Source organism: Chiloscyllium punctatum, chromosome 30 (genome assembly GCF_047496795.1).
Source record: "Chiloscyllium punctatum isolate Juve2018m chromosome 30, sChiPun1.3, whole genome shotgun sequence".
Taxonomy (NCBI): domain Eukaryota; kingdom Metazoa; phylum Chordata; class Chondrichthyes; order Orectolobiformes; family Hemiscylliidae; genus Chiloscyllium; species Chiloscyllium punctatum.
The window spans coordinates 36,063,655-36,076,980 of record NC_092768.1 but is presented as its reverse complement, the minus strand read 5'-3'; the positions used below and the strand labels follow the sequence as shown (position 1 = coordinate 36,076,980).

The window sequence follows — 13,326 nt, the reverse complement described above, 5'->3', positions numbered from 1 at the left end:
CAACCCTTACATCCAAGGAATCAATCTTGTTATGTTCCTCTGAACTGAATCCAGTGCAAGTATGTAAAGTTAATTGGAAGGGGGCCGTAGCAGTGAAGATAGTGAATCAACAATAGCAGCAGTTTCTGGGGTAATTTAGGAGGCACAACAGATATTCACCCCGAGGGCGAGGGGATGTCAAAGCAACCATAGCTGACAAGGAAGACATGGACAGCATAAAAGCAAAAGAAAAAGCATACAATGTGTTGAAGATCAGTAGTAATCCAGAGGATTGAAAAGCCTTAAAAATAAAACTAGCAGGGATAAATTTTTTAAAAATATAGACGGAGAAATTGAAATGTGAGGGTAAGCTAGCTAGTAAAGCAAAAGAATGTTGTAAATGTTTATTTAGATATCTGAAAAGTCGGCATTTGGCCACTGGAAAATGAGGCTGGAGATTTTGTAACTGGCAACAAAGAAATGGTGAAGGAACCGAACAGTTTCTTTGCATCAGTCTTCACGTGGAAGACAACAGTAGCATCCCAGGCCTTCAGGAGAGTCAGTGCGGAGGTGATTGTATTGGCCATCACAAAGGAGAAGATGCTGGGGAAGCTGAAAGATCTGCAGTTGGATAAATCACCCAGAATAAGTGTCTTCCACACACCAGAGTTCTGAAGGAGATAGATGAGAATACGGAAGCACTGGCAGTGATTTTAAGGAATCACTGGAGTGTGGCAGGGTCCCAGATGACTGGACAATAGTTACTGTAACACCCCTATTTAAGCAGGCAGGGAGGAAGAGGACAGGAAATATAGACTGGTGAGCCTGACCTCGGTCATTGACAAGATAGAACATAGTACATAAAGCATTACAGCACAGTACAGGCCCTTCAGCCCTCGATGTTGCGCCGCCCTGTCATACTAATCTGAAGCCCATCCCACTGATATTATTCCATGTATGTCCATATGCCTGTCCAATGATGACTTAAATGCACTTAAACTTGGTGAATCTACTACCATTGCAGGCAAAGCATTCCATACCCTTTCTACTCTCTTAGTAAAGAAACTACCTCTGACATCTGTCTCATACTTATCTCCCCTCACTTTAAAGTTGTGTACTCTCGTGTTTGCCGTTCCCATACTTGGAAAAAGGTTCTCCCTGTCCACCCTATCTACCCCTCTTATTATCTTATATGTTTCTATTAAGTCACCTCTCAACCTTTTTCTCTCTAACCAGAACAGCCTCAAGGCCCTCAGCCTTTCCCCGTAAGACATTCCTTCCATACCAGGCAACATCCTAGTAAATCTCCTCTGCACCCTTTCCAAAGCTTCCACATCCTTCTTAGTATGCCGTGACCAGAACTGTACACAATAGTCCAAGTGTGGCCATACGAGAGTTTTGTACAGCTGCAGCATAACCTCCTGGTTCCGGAACTCAGTCCCTCTATTAATAAAGGCTAAAACACTGTATGCCTTCTTAACAACCTTGTCAATCTGGGTGGCAACTTTCAGGGATCTGTGTACATGGACACCGAGATCTGTCTGCTCATCTGCACTCCCAAGAATCTTACCATTAGCCCAGTACTTTGCATTCAATTACTCCGGCCAAAGTGTATCACCTCACACTTGTCCATATTAAACTCCATTTGCCACCTCTCAGCCCAGCTCTGCATCCTATCTATGTCTCTCTGCAACCTACTACATCCTTCATCACTATCCACAACTCCACGGACCTTAGTGTCATCCGCAAATTTACTAACCCACCCTTCTAAGCCCTCATCCAGGTCATTTATAAAAATAACGAATAGCAGTGGACCCAACACCGACCCTTGCGGTATGCCGCTAGTAACTGGACACCAAGATGAACGTGTTCCATCAATTACAACCCTCTGTCTTCTTTCAGCAAGCCAATTACTGATCCAAACTGCTATGTCTCCCACAAACCCATTCCTCTGCATTTTGTATAATAACCTACTGTGGGGAACGTTATCGTATGCTTTGCTGAAATCCATATACACCACATCAACTGGTTTACTCTCATCTACCTGTTTGGTCACTTTGTCAAAAAAGTCAATAAGATTTGTTAGGCACAACCTACCCTTCACAAAGCCGTCCTGACTGTCCCTGATCAGATTATTCTTTTCTAGATGGTTATAAATCCTATCTCTTATAACCTTTTCCAACACTTTACCAACAACTGAAGTGAGACTCACTGATCTGTAATTACCAGGGTTGTCTCTACTCCCCTTTTTGAACAAGGGAACCACATTTGCTATCCTCCAGTCCTCAGGCACTATTCCTGTAGACAATGATGATTTGAAGATCAATGTCAAAGGCTCGGCAATCTCTTCCCTTGCTTCCCAGAGGATCCTAGGATAGATCCCATCCGGCCCAGGGGACTTGTGTATTTTCACACTCTGCAGTATTTCTAATACCTCTTCCTTGTGAACCTCAATCTCTTCTAGTCTAGATACAAGTATCTCTGTATCTTCCTCGCCAACATTTTCATTTTCTATAGTGAACACTGTCGAAAAATATTTACTTAGTGCTTCCCGTATCTCCTCTGACTCCACACACAACTTTCCACTATAATCCTTGTTTTGCCCTAATTTAACTCTCGTCATTCTTTTCTTCCTGGCATACCTATGGAAATCCTTAGTATTAACCCTGATCCTATCTGCCAACAACATCTCATGTCTCCTCCTGACTCTTCTGAGCTCTCTTTTTAGGACTTTCCTGACTTCCTTGTAACCCTCAAGTGCCCTAACTGAGTTTTCACATTTAGTCCTAACATAAGCCTCCTTCTTCTTGATCAGGGATTCCACTTCCTTAGTAAACAATGTCTCACGCATTCTATCTCTTCCTCCCTGCCTGACAGGTACATACTTATTAGGACACACAGGAGCTTTTCCTTGAATAAGCAGCACATTTTTAATGTGCTCATCCCCTGCAGTTTCCTTCCCCATTCTACCCTTCCTAAATCTTTTCTAATTGCATCGTAATTTCCCTTCCCCCAGCTGTAACTCTTGGTCTTTCCATCACTAAAGTAAACATAACAGAACTGTGATCGCTGTCTCCAAAGCGCTCACCTATTTCCAAATCTAACACTTGGCCAGGCTCATTACCCAGTACTAAATCTAAAGTGGCTTCACTCCTTGTAGGCCTGTCTACATTCTGTGTCAAGAAGCCCTTCTGCACGCACTGGACAAAACCTGACCCATCTACAGTTCTCGTACTTCAGTGATCCCATTCAATATTTGAATAGTTGAAGTCCCCCATGACAACTACCCTGCCTCTCTCAGTCTTATCTAGAATCATCTTTGCTATCCTTTCCTCTACATCTCTGGGACTATTCGGAGGCCTATAGAAAACTCCCAGCATGGTGACTTCTCCTTTCCTGTTTCTAACCTCAGCCCATACTACCTCAGTTAATGAGTCCCCAAACATCCTTTCTACAACTGTAACATTGTCCCTGATCAACAACGCCACACCTCCCCCTCTTTTACCATCTTCTCTGTTCTTACTGAAACATCTGAATCCCGGAACCTGCAACAGACATTCCTGTCCCTGCTCTATCCATGTCTCCGTAATGTCCACAACATCGAAGTCCCAGGTACCAACCCACGCTGCCAGTTCACCCACTTTATTTCGGATGCTCCTCACGTTGAAGTATACGCAATCCAGGTTCTCACTTGCCAGTGTCAGATACTTGATTTTGGAACTCCCTACTCTCATCCTCTTCTGTACCTGTCCTACAATTTTGGTTCCCATCCCCCTGCTTTAGTAGTCTGAATCCATCTTAATAGCTTTAGCGAATTTCCCACCCAGGATATTGGTACCCCTCTGGTTTAGATGAAGACCACCCTGCATGTAGAGGTCCCATCTACCCCAGAGAGAGCTCCAATTATCCAAAAACCCGAAACCCTCCCTCTTGCACCATCCCTGTAGCCACGTTTTCAACTCCTTTCTCTCCTATTCCTCACCTCACTAGCACGTGGCACAGGCAGTAAACCAGAGAAAACAACTCTGTTTGTCCTAACTCTAAACTTCCATCCTAGCTCCCTGAATTTCTGCCTCAAGTCCCCATCTCTCTTCCGACCTATGTCGTTGGTGCCAATGTGGACCACGACTTGGGGCTGCTCTCCCTCCCCCTGAAGGATCCCCAAAACACGATCAGAGATATCATGAACCCTGGCATACGGGAGGCAACACACCAACCATGAGTCTCTCTCATCCCCACAAAACCTCCTATCTGTCCCTCTAAATATCAAGTCCCCAATGACTACTGCTCTGCTCCCCTTGCCCCTTCCCTTCTGAGCAGCAGGTGCCCCAATGCTTTCCCCTGGTAAGTCATCCCCCCACAACAGTATCCAAAACGGTATACTTATTGTTGAGGGGAATGGCCACAGGGGATCCCTGCACTGGCTGCTGGTTCCCTTTCTGTCCCCTAACTGTCACCCATCTGTCTTTTTCTTTTATCTGGGGAGTGACTACCTCTCTGTAACCCTCTGCCTCCCGAATGATCCAAAGTTCATCCAACTCCAGCTCCAGTTCCCTAACGCGGTTTTCGAGGACCTGGTGTTGGGTGCACTTCCCACAGATGTAGTCAGCAGGGACACTAGTGGTGACCTTTACTTCCTACATTCTTCTGGAGGAACATTCCACTGCTCTAAACTCCATTCCCACTATTCTAACTCCCGATGTTAGAGTTTAGATCAGAGTGGTGCTGGAAAAGCGCAGCAGGTCAGGAAACATCCAAGGAGCATGAAAATCTACGCTTCCCTTCATCAGGAATAGAGGCAGGAAGCCTCCAGGATGGAGAGATAAATGGGGGAGGGAGGGGTCGGCTGGGAAAAAGGTAGCAATGAGTACAATAGGTGAATGGGGTGGAGATGGAGGTGATAGGTTAGAGGGGAAGGTGGAGCGGATAGGTGGGAAGGGAGATTGGCAGCTAGGACAGGTCATGAGGACAGTGCTAAGCTGGAAGGTTGGAACTGAGGTAAGGTGGGGGAGGGGAAATAGAGAAACTGGTGAAGTCCACATTGATCCCCTGAGGTTAAAGTGTTCTGAGGTGGAAAATGAGGTGTTCTTCCTCCAGGCGTCGGGTGGTGAGGGATCAGTGGTGGAGGATGCCCAGGATCTGCATGTCCTCGGCAGAGTGGGAGGGCGAGTTGAAATGTTGCGCCATGGTGCAGTGAGGTTGATTGGTGCAGGTGTCCTGGAGATGTTCACTGAAGCGCTCTGCGAGGAGGCGTCCAGTCTCCCCAATGTAGAGGAGACCGCATCGGGAGCAATGGGTACAATAAATGACATTGGTGGATGTGCAGGTAAAACTTTGATGGATGTAGAAGGCTCCTTTGGGGCCTTGGATAGTGCTGATGGAGGAGGAGTGGGCGCAGGTTTTGCAATTCCTGTGGTGGCAGGGGATGGTGCCAGGACGGGAGGTGGGTTTGTTGGAGTGCGTGGACCTGACCAGGTAGTCACGGAGGAACGGTCTTTGTGGAAGGTGGAAAGGGGTGGAGAGCGGAATATATTTCTGGTGGTGGGCTCTGTTTGGAGGTGGTGGAAATATCGGTGAATGATATGGTTAATGCGAAGATTGGTAGGGTGGAAAGTGAGGACTGGGGGGAAGTTCTGCCCTTGTTACGGTTGGAGAGTTGGGGTTTGCGGGCGGAAGTGCGGGATGTGGATGAGATGTGTTGGAGGGCATCGTCAGCCATGTGAGATGGGAAATTACGATCTCTAAAGAAGGAGGCCATCTGGTGTGTTCTATGGTGGTACTGGTCCTCCTGCAAGCAGATACAGCAGAGGCGGAGGAGTTGGGAGTATGGGATGGCATTTTTGCACGAGGTAGGGTGGGAAAAGGTGTAATCCAGGTAGCAGTGGGTTTGTGAAAAATGTCAGTGTCAAGTCGGTCGTCATTAATGGAGATGGAGAGATCCAGAAAGCGGAGGGAGGTGTCAGAGATGGTCCAAGTGAATTTAAGGTCGAGGTCGAATGTGTTGGTGAAGTTGATGAAGTGCTCAACCTCTGCACGGGAGCATGAGGTGGCGCCAATGCAGTAATCAATGTAGCGGAGGAAGAGGTAGGGTGTGGTGCCGGTGTAACTATGGAAGATGGACTGTTCTACATAGCCGACAAAGAGACAGGCATAGCTTGGGCCCTTATGGATGCCCATGGCTACCCCTTTGGTCTGGAGAAAGTGGGAGAATTCGAAGGAGAAATTGTTAAGGGTGAGGACTAGTTCCACCAAACGAGAGTGTCAGTGGAAGGGTACTGATGGGGATGTTGGGAGAGGAAGAAACGGAGGGCTTGGAGGCCCTGGTCATGATGGATGGAGGTGTAGAGGAATTGGATGTCCGTGGTGAAGATGAGGCATTGTGGGCCGGGGAAACAAAAGTCCTGGAGGAGGTGGAGGGCATGTGTGGTGTCTCGAACTTATGTGGGGAGTTCCTGGACTAGTGGGGATTGGACAGTATTGAGGTAGGTGGAGATGAGTTCGATGGGGCAGGAGCAGGCTGAGACAATGGGTCAGCTGGGGTGGTCAAGCTTATGGATCTTGGGAAAGAGGTAGAATTGGGCAGTGCGGTGTTCCGGACTATGAGGTTGGAAGCTGTGGGTGGGAGTTCTCCTGAGGTGATGAGGTCCTGCATGAAATGGGAGATGATGGTTTGATGATTTGGTGATGGGGTCATGGTTGGGGGTGGGGTGTAGGAGGAAGTATCTTCGAGTTGGCGTTTGGCTTCGGTGGTGTAGAGGTCATTGCGCCAAACTACCACTGCACACCCTTTATCAGCTGGTTTGATGGTGAGGTTGGGATTGGAGCAGAGGGAGTGGAGGGCTGTGCGTTGTGAGGGCAAGAGGTTGGAGTTGGGGAAGGAGTAGACAGTTTGAGGCAGTTAATCTCTCAGTGGCAGTTGGAAATGAAGAGGTTGAGGGTGGATAATAGGCCAGTGCGGGGTGTCCAGGTGGATGGAGTGTGTTGGAGGCAAGTGAAGGTGTCCTCAGAAGGTGGGTGGGAGACCTGATTTAAAAAGTAAGCTCGGAGACATATGCAGCGGAAGAAGTGTTCGACATCACAATGCTTATTAAATTCATTGATGTGTGGATGGAGGGGATAAAGATAACGGCTTTGCTGAGGACTAATCATTCATCCTCAGTGAGAGGGAGGTCTGGGGGGGGGGGGGGGAGCGGTGAAAACCTGGCAGGGCTGGGAGCTAGGACCTGGAATTGGTGTGGGGCTGGGGGCAGAGCCTGTAACTGGAGTGGGCATGGTGGTTGGGGAATGGGGTAGAGTCATGAGCAGAGGTGGTGCTCCCCTCAGGGTTCTGGGGGACGGGGATGGTGACAGTGGGATCTGTGGTGGGCGTGTCGGCAGAATGCAGGTGAGTGGCGTTGGTGGGGGAGGAAGTGGTAATGAACACAGAGGGGGCTAAAGTCGCTGAACGTGGGGCGTCATTAATGACGTGAGGGGCGGGTCTTATGTCACGTGTGGTGCATGAGGAATCATGAGGAGGTGGAAGTGGCTATGATGGGGATGGGAGTGATATCATCGATCACCGTGGGTTGGTAGTTGTTACCAGCCACATGACTTATGGTGTCCAAACAGGTCCAGAGGCTGGGGGAATCTTCTGGAATGTTTGAGGAGTGCTGGTTATGGAGGTGGGTGTGTAAAAGTTTGTTGTACTTAGTTTTTGATGTTTGAGATGGTGTTGAAATACTGTTTGTTGAGATTATGAATTCTTCTTAGAATATAGTACAAAGTGGGTCCTTTGCAGTTCTGAGAGAGTGTGGCCCTCAGCTGAGGCAGGGCAGACTGTAGAGAGGTTAGGTGCCGGCGCATTGCTGCGATTGTGGAGTGGAGGATCCGGAAGAGGAACGGTTTCTGGTGGTTTTGAATCTGTATATAGTACTGGTTGTCCTGTTTGGTTCCAAACTGTGTTGGGTTGAATGTAGTCTGGAGTCCATGTTGGATCAGTTGGTTACAGAGGCAGGCACTGAGGAAGCAAATGTAGCTGTGGTAGCGAGTCTGTTTCAGTACATGGCTGAAGAGCTTCAGGGCAGAGGAGATGACCTGGGTTTGCAGTGAGAGAGAGAGACTCACTAAGATTCTTGTAGAGAGAGGAGGAGAACTTCTTCAAGTTCGGCATCCTTGCAAGAGGATTCGCAGTAAGGTTAAAAATAACCGGGCAAAACTGAGGACTGCAAATGCTGGAAACCAGACATAAGATCAGAGTGGTGCTGGAAAAGCACAACAGGTCAGGCAGTATCCGAGGAACAGGATAATCGACGTTTTGGGCAAAAGCCCTTCATCAGGAATAGAGGCAGGAAGCCTCCAGTATGGAGAGATAAATGGGAGTCCATTATTAAGGATGAGATTGTGGAATACTTGGAAATGCATGGTAAGATGCGGCTGAGTGAACACGGCTTCATCACGGGATGGTCCTGACTTATAAATGCATTAGAATTCTTTGAGGAGGTAATGAACAAGTTAGGTAAAGGGAAGCCAGTGAATGTGATGTATTTGGATTTCCAACAAACCTTGAACAAGATGCCATGCAGCAGGCTGCTAAATAAGATAAGAGCCTTTGGTGTTATAGGCAAGGTACTGGCATGGACAGAAGATTGGGTGACTGGCAGAATGCAGAGTGTAGAGATAACGGATGGCAACCAGTGACTAGTGGAGTGCCGCAGGGAACCACAACTATTTATGTTTCACATTAACAATCTGGATGAAGGAACCCAAATTATTGGGTTCATGTCAGTCTTGTAATTGTAATGAATATGCTAGGCTGGGAGAATGGCAAGTTCTGGAGTACAAGTCTTCAGTGCTGTTGCTGGAATATTGTCACATACCATAGCCTTTGTGGTAGTCAGTGCCTTCATCTGTCTCTTGTTATCAGATGGAATGAATCTACTTTATTCATTCATGGGATGAGGGTGTCTCTGGCTAGGTTAACATTTATTGCCAATCACTAATCACCTAGAGGGCAGTTAATAGTCAATCAAGTTGCTGTACATCTGAAGTCACATGTAGGCCAGACCAGGTAAGAATGTCAATTTCCTTCCCTAAATGACATTAGTGCACCAAATGTTTTTTTTTCGACAATTGGCAATGGATTCATGGTCATCATTACGCTTAATTGTGGATTTTTTTTTGAAATTGAAGTCTAATTCCACTATCTGCATTGGCAGAATTCAAACATTATCTGGGTGCTCTGGATCAACACCCACTGATAATACCATAGGACCAAAGCTTCCCTTATCAAATTGGCTGAAGAGTGTTATCTATGAAGCTGGGGATCTCTGGCACCGTTGGGTTGAAGACTGTTGGAATTGAACCAGCATTGTCTTTTGCACCAAAATGCTGGGCTCCCTAGTCATTGGTATGAAGCTGTTTGTGGGATGTTTAATTGTCCACCACCATGCACCCATTACAGGCTACAGAGACATCATATCCCATTACAGGGGAACTTAAAGAAAGGCATTTTGAGTTATAGTGGTAGTACGTTTGGAAGATGTTATCTAACCAACCTTGATCAAGTGTGCCTTGCATCTTGGAGGCGGTACTATGTTTTGGTGGCAGAAAGAGCGGCACGGTGGCACAGTGGTTAGCACTGCTGCCTCACAGCGCTGGAGACCCGGGTTCAATTCCCGCCTCAGGCGACTGACTATGTGGAGTTTGCACGTTCTCCACGTGTCTGCGTGGGTTTCCTCCAGGTGCTCCGGTTTCCTCCCACAGTCCAAAGATGTGCAGGTCAGGTGAATTGGCCATGCTAAATTGCCCGTAGTGTTAGGTAAGGGGTCGATGTAGATGTAGGGGTATGGGTGGGTACGCTTCGGCGGGGCGGTGTGGACTTGTTGGGCCGAAGGGTCTGTTTCCACACTGTAAGTAATCTAATCTAATCTAATCTAAAAAAGAGTGAGCATTAAAAATGGTTAATCCACTATCAACCATGCAGGCTGCTTTGTTCTAGATGGTGTCAGACTCTGGGAGGTTTATTGGACCACAACCCTCCCTATAAACGAATGCCATTCCTCACTCAAGCCTTCATAAAAGTAGTTGTCTTTGGAGCATCTGGAGATGAGTACTTACAACTGATCTCCCAGCCTCTGGCCTGGTCTTGGATCACAGTGGTCATATAGTTGGCCCAGTTCAATTTCTGGTCAATGGTTAACACCAGGATGTTGATTTACCTCTGTATGTTCCAGCTTCCCACACTCTCCGGTATTTTCTAACCAGTATGACTCCAATTCCTGGTCTGTCAGTTCATGATTTTCGGTTATGTGGATGATATCCAGTTTATAAAGTATGATGGTGATCAGAAGGAATTAATAGCCTGGTAGCAGTGGATGGAGGAGAGCGAGAGGCGTGAGTCCTGGGAGCGGAAGACAATGCTGGCACAAGTGCAACAGCAGAACATCAAGCACTACACTCATGTCCTAATGTCCCACACAATTCAATCAAGACGTGAGTACTGGCTTCCCCAAGACTCAGCTCTTTGTCTCAGAAGAAGGGGTTCAGTGTCATAAGATTTCATGAGTGCAATGATAGCTCGGAGTCAGGAGCTGATTTCTTAAGTTTACTAGGTGGGATTAGCTCTCAATGGCTGTGTGTGTTTTCTGGACAGGTGTCCACACCTACCAAATAATGTTCAGCTGTGACCTGAGGGGCGATGGAACTACAAACTGATTCCATCAAAGGGGCTGCAATGGAGAAGATTTCCTCAGCTTTGACAAGGTGTACCTCGCGTGGGTGACTTCAGTCTTGTGAGGTGAGAGTACCAAGAATTGCTGGGACCAGCATGCAGTCAATAATTTGGCATGGAAGGTATACCTGGAGGTAGAGTGTGTCAATTGGCTGAGGAACTACCTGGATTATGGACAGCGAATAGGTGAGTAAGGGGGGGAGTTAGAGTCGGTGAGTGAGGGGGTAAGTGAGCTTCATTGAGTGAGAGGGAAACCAAGAGGCAGTGAGTGAGGGGGAAGAGTGAGAGTCTGTGAGTGAGGGGGATTGTGAGAGTTGTTGAGTGAGGAGAAAGTGAGAGTCTATGAGAGGGGGAGTGAAAGTCAGTCAGGGGGTCATAGAGTCAGTGAGGGAGGCTTGGGGGTGAGTAAGAGTCATTGAGTGGGGAGAGTGAGAGTCGGTGAGTGAGGGGGGTCTGAGAGTTGGTAAGTGAGGGGGAGTGATAGGTGGAGTTGGTGAGTGAGGGTGGGGTGAGAGTCAGTGAGTGTGGGGGAGTGAGAATTGGTGACTGTGAGGGGAGTGAGAGTCGGTGAGTGGGGAAGAAAGTGAGAGTTGATGGGTGGAGGCGCTGAGAGTCAGTGAGTGGAAGGGGAGCGAGAGCTGGTGAGTGAGGGAAGTGAGAGTTGGTAAGTGGAGAGAATGACAGTTCATGAGTGAGTCGGTGAGTGGGGGGTAGTGAGGATTGATGGATGGGGTGAGTGACAGTGAGTTGGTGAGGTATGAGATTTGGTGATTTGGGGGAGAAGTGAGAGTCAGAGAATGTGGGGAGAGTGCGAGTCGACGAGTGTGGAGGGGAATGAGTGTCGGTGAGTGGGAGGTGTGAGTCTGAGTGGGGGGAGTGAGTCAGGGAGTGGGAGGTTAGTGAGGGTCGATGGGTGGGGGCAATGAGAGTCGGTGTGTGCGTGGGGTGTGAGAGATGATGAGTGGCAGGGAGGAGTGAGAGTCAATGTGTAGGGATGAAGTGAGAGTCGATGATTGGGGGAGCAAGGAGTGAGAGTCGTTGAGTGGGGGTGAAGTGAGAGTCGATGAGCATGGGGTGGAGTTAGAGCCAGTGAGTGTCCAGGGAAGTGAGAGTCAGTGAAGGTGCAGGGTGATGTCAGAGAGTTCCTCCCTTTTTCTCTCTATCTTCCGACAATATACCTCTTCTTCTCCCCCTCAGTTGCCCCCATGGTGTTTTTTACCCATCTGGGTGATTCCAACCGGCTGTCCTGTCTCATCACTGGGCTTTACCCAAAATCCATTGAGGTGACTCTGCAGAGGAGGGGGAAGTCAGAACTAAGACAATAACCCATGACAGTTTGAGTCACATTATAGTGATTGAGGGATAAGGATATTAACCCTTAAACACCTTGCACCATTTTTGAGGGGCTATAATTGAGACTATGTGCACTGAGGCATTACCGTAGGGCTTGATGTAAACTGGATATTGCAGGACAACAAGGCTGAACAAATCTTGGATATTCTACTTTGACAGACTTGACTTAACCTGGGATTTTACAGTATCATCTGGAGATGTTCAATGCATAACAGAACCTGGTTTATCCTGGGATATCACTTTAAAATAGGACCCAGTATGTTCTTGGATGTTAAACTGAAATAGGGTTGTTTGATTCTTGGGATGTTAGAGTACAATGAGGACCACAGTATAGATTGCAGTATGACAGGACTTTTGTATCCTCGAGCATTACAGTACGGTCATACGTATAATAAGTCCCGGGATGGTGAAATGGAGTACATGGACATCTTACATATCCTCAAATTTTCAGAATGCAGCAAGACCTGGGTGGGCCTAGTTTATTCTGTGATATTACATTAGAACAAAATCTTTATATTATAAGATGAAAAGTGAGAGCATAACCTGAGGTTCTATGAGAGGACAATGCCCAGTGTATTCTGGAATATAACCATATGAGGACTTTATTTTTTTAAAAAGTCTTTCATGTGATACGGGTGTTGCTGTTTAGGTTGACATTATTGCCCAAAATTTCCCGAGACAAACTGGTTTGAAGTGTGTCTACTTCAACACTAGAGGTATCCAAAATAGGGTTGGTGAGCTTGCAGCATGGATGGGTGCCTGGGACTTCGATGTTGTGTCTATTTTGGAGGCAAGGATAGAGTAGGGTGAGGAATGGATGTCGCAGATTCCAGGGTTTATATCTTTCATTAAGAACAGGAAAGGCGGTAAAAGATGGGGAAGTGTGGCCTTGTTAGTCAAGGATAGTATAATGGTGGCTGAGAGAACTTTTGACAAGGACTTGTCTACTGAGGTAGTGTGGGCTGAGGTTAGAAACAGGAGAGGAGAGGTCATGCTGCTTGGAGTTTTTTATAGACCTTTGCAGTGTTCCAGGGAGCTGGAAGTGAGGATTGGCAGAATTATTCTGGGTAGGATTGAAAGGAACGGGGTGGTCATTATGGGGGATTTTAACTTCCCCAACATTGGCTGGAAATGCTATAACTTTAGTACATCGTATGGATCACTTTTTATCCAATGTGTGCAGGAAGGTTTCCAGACACAGTATGTCAAAGGACCAACAAAACGGCTGGCCACACTGGATCTGGAGCTTGGAAAAGAACCAGGCCAGGTTTTTGATTTAGTTGTAG

The 13,326-nt window shown here is 47.3% G+C and overlaps 1 pseudogene; it reads left to right on the top strand.

The window, feature by feature from the left end:
- Window positions 1-459: 459 nt before the first annotated feature.
- Window positions 460-12,012, top strand: LOC140455564 (major histocompatibility complex class I-related gene protein-like; annotated as a pseudogene).
- The last annotated feature ends 1,314 nt before the right edge of the window (window positions 12,013-13,326 follow it).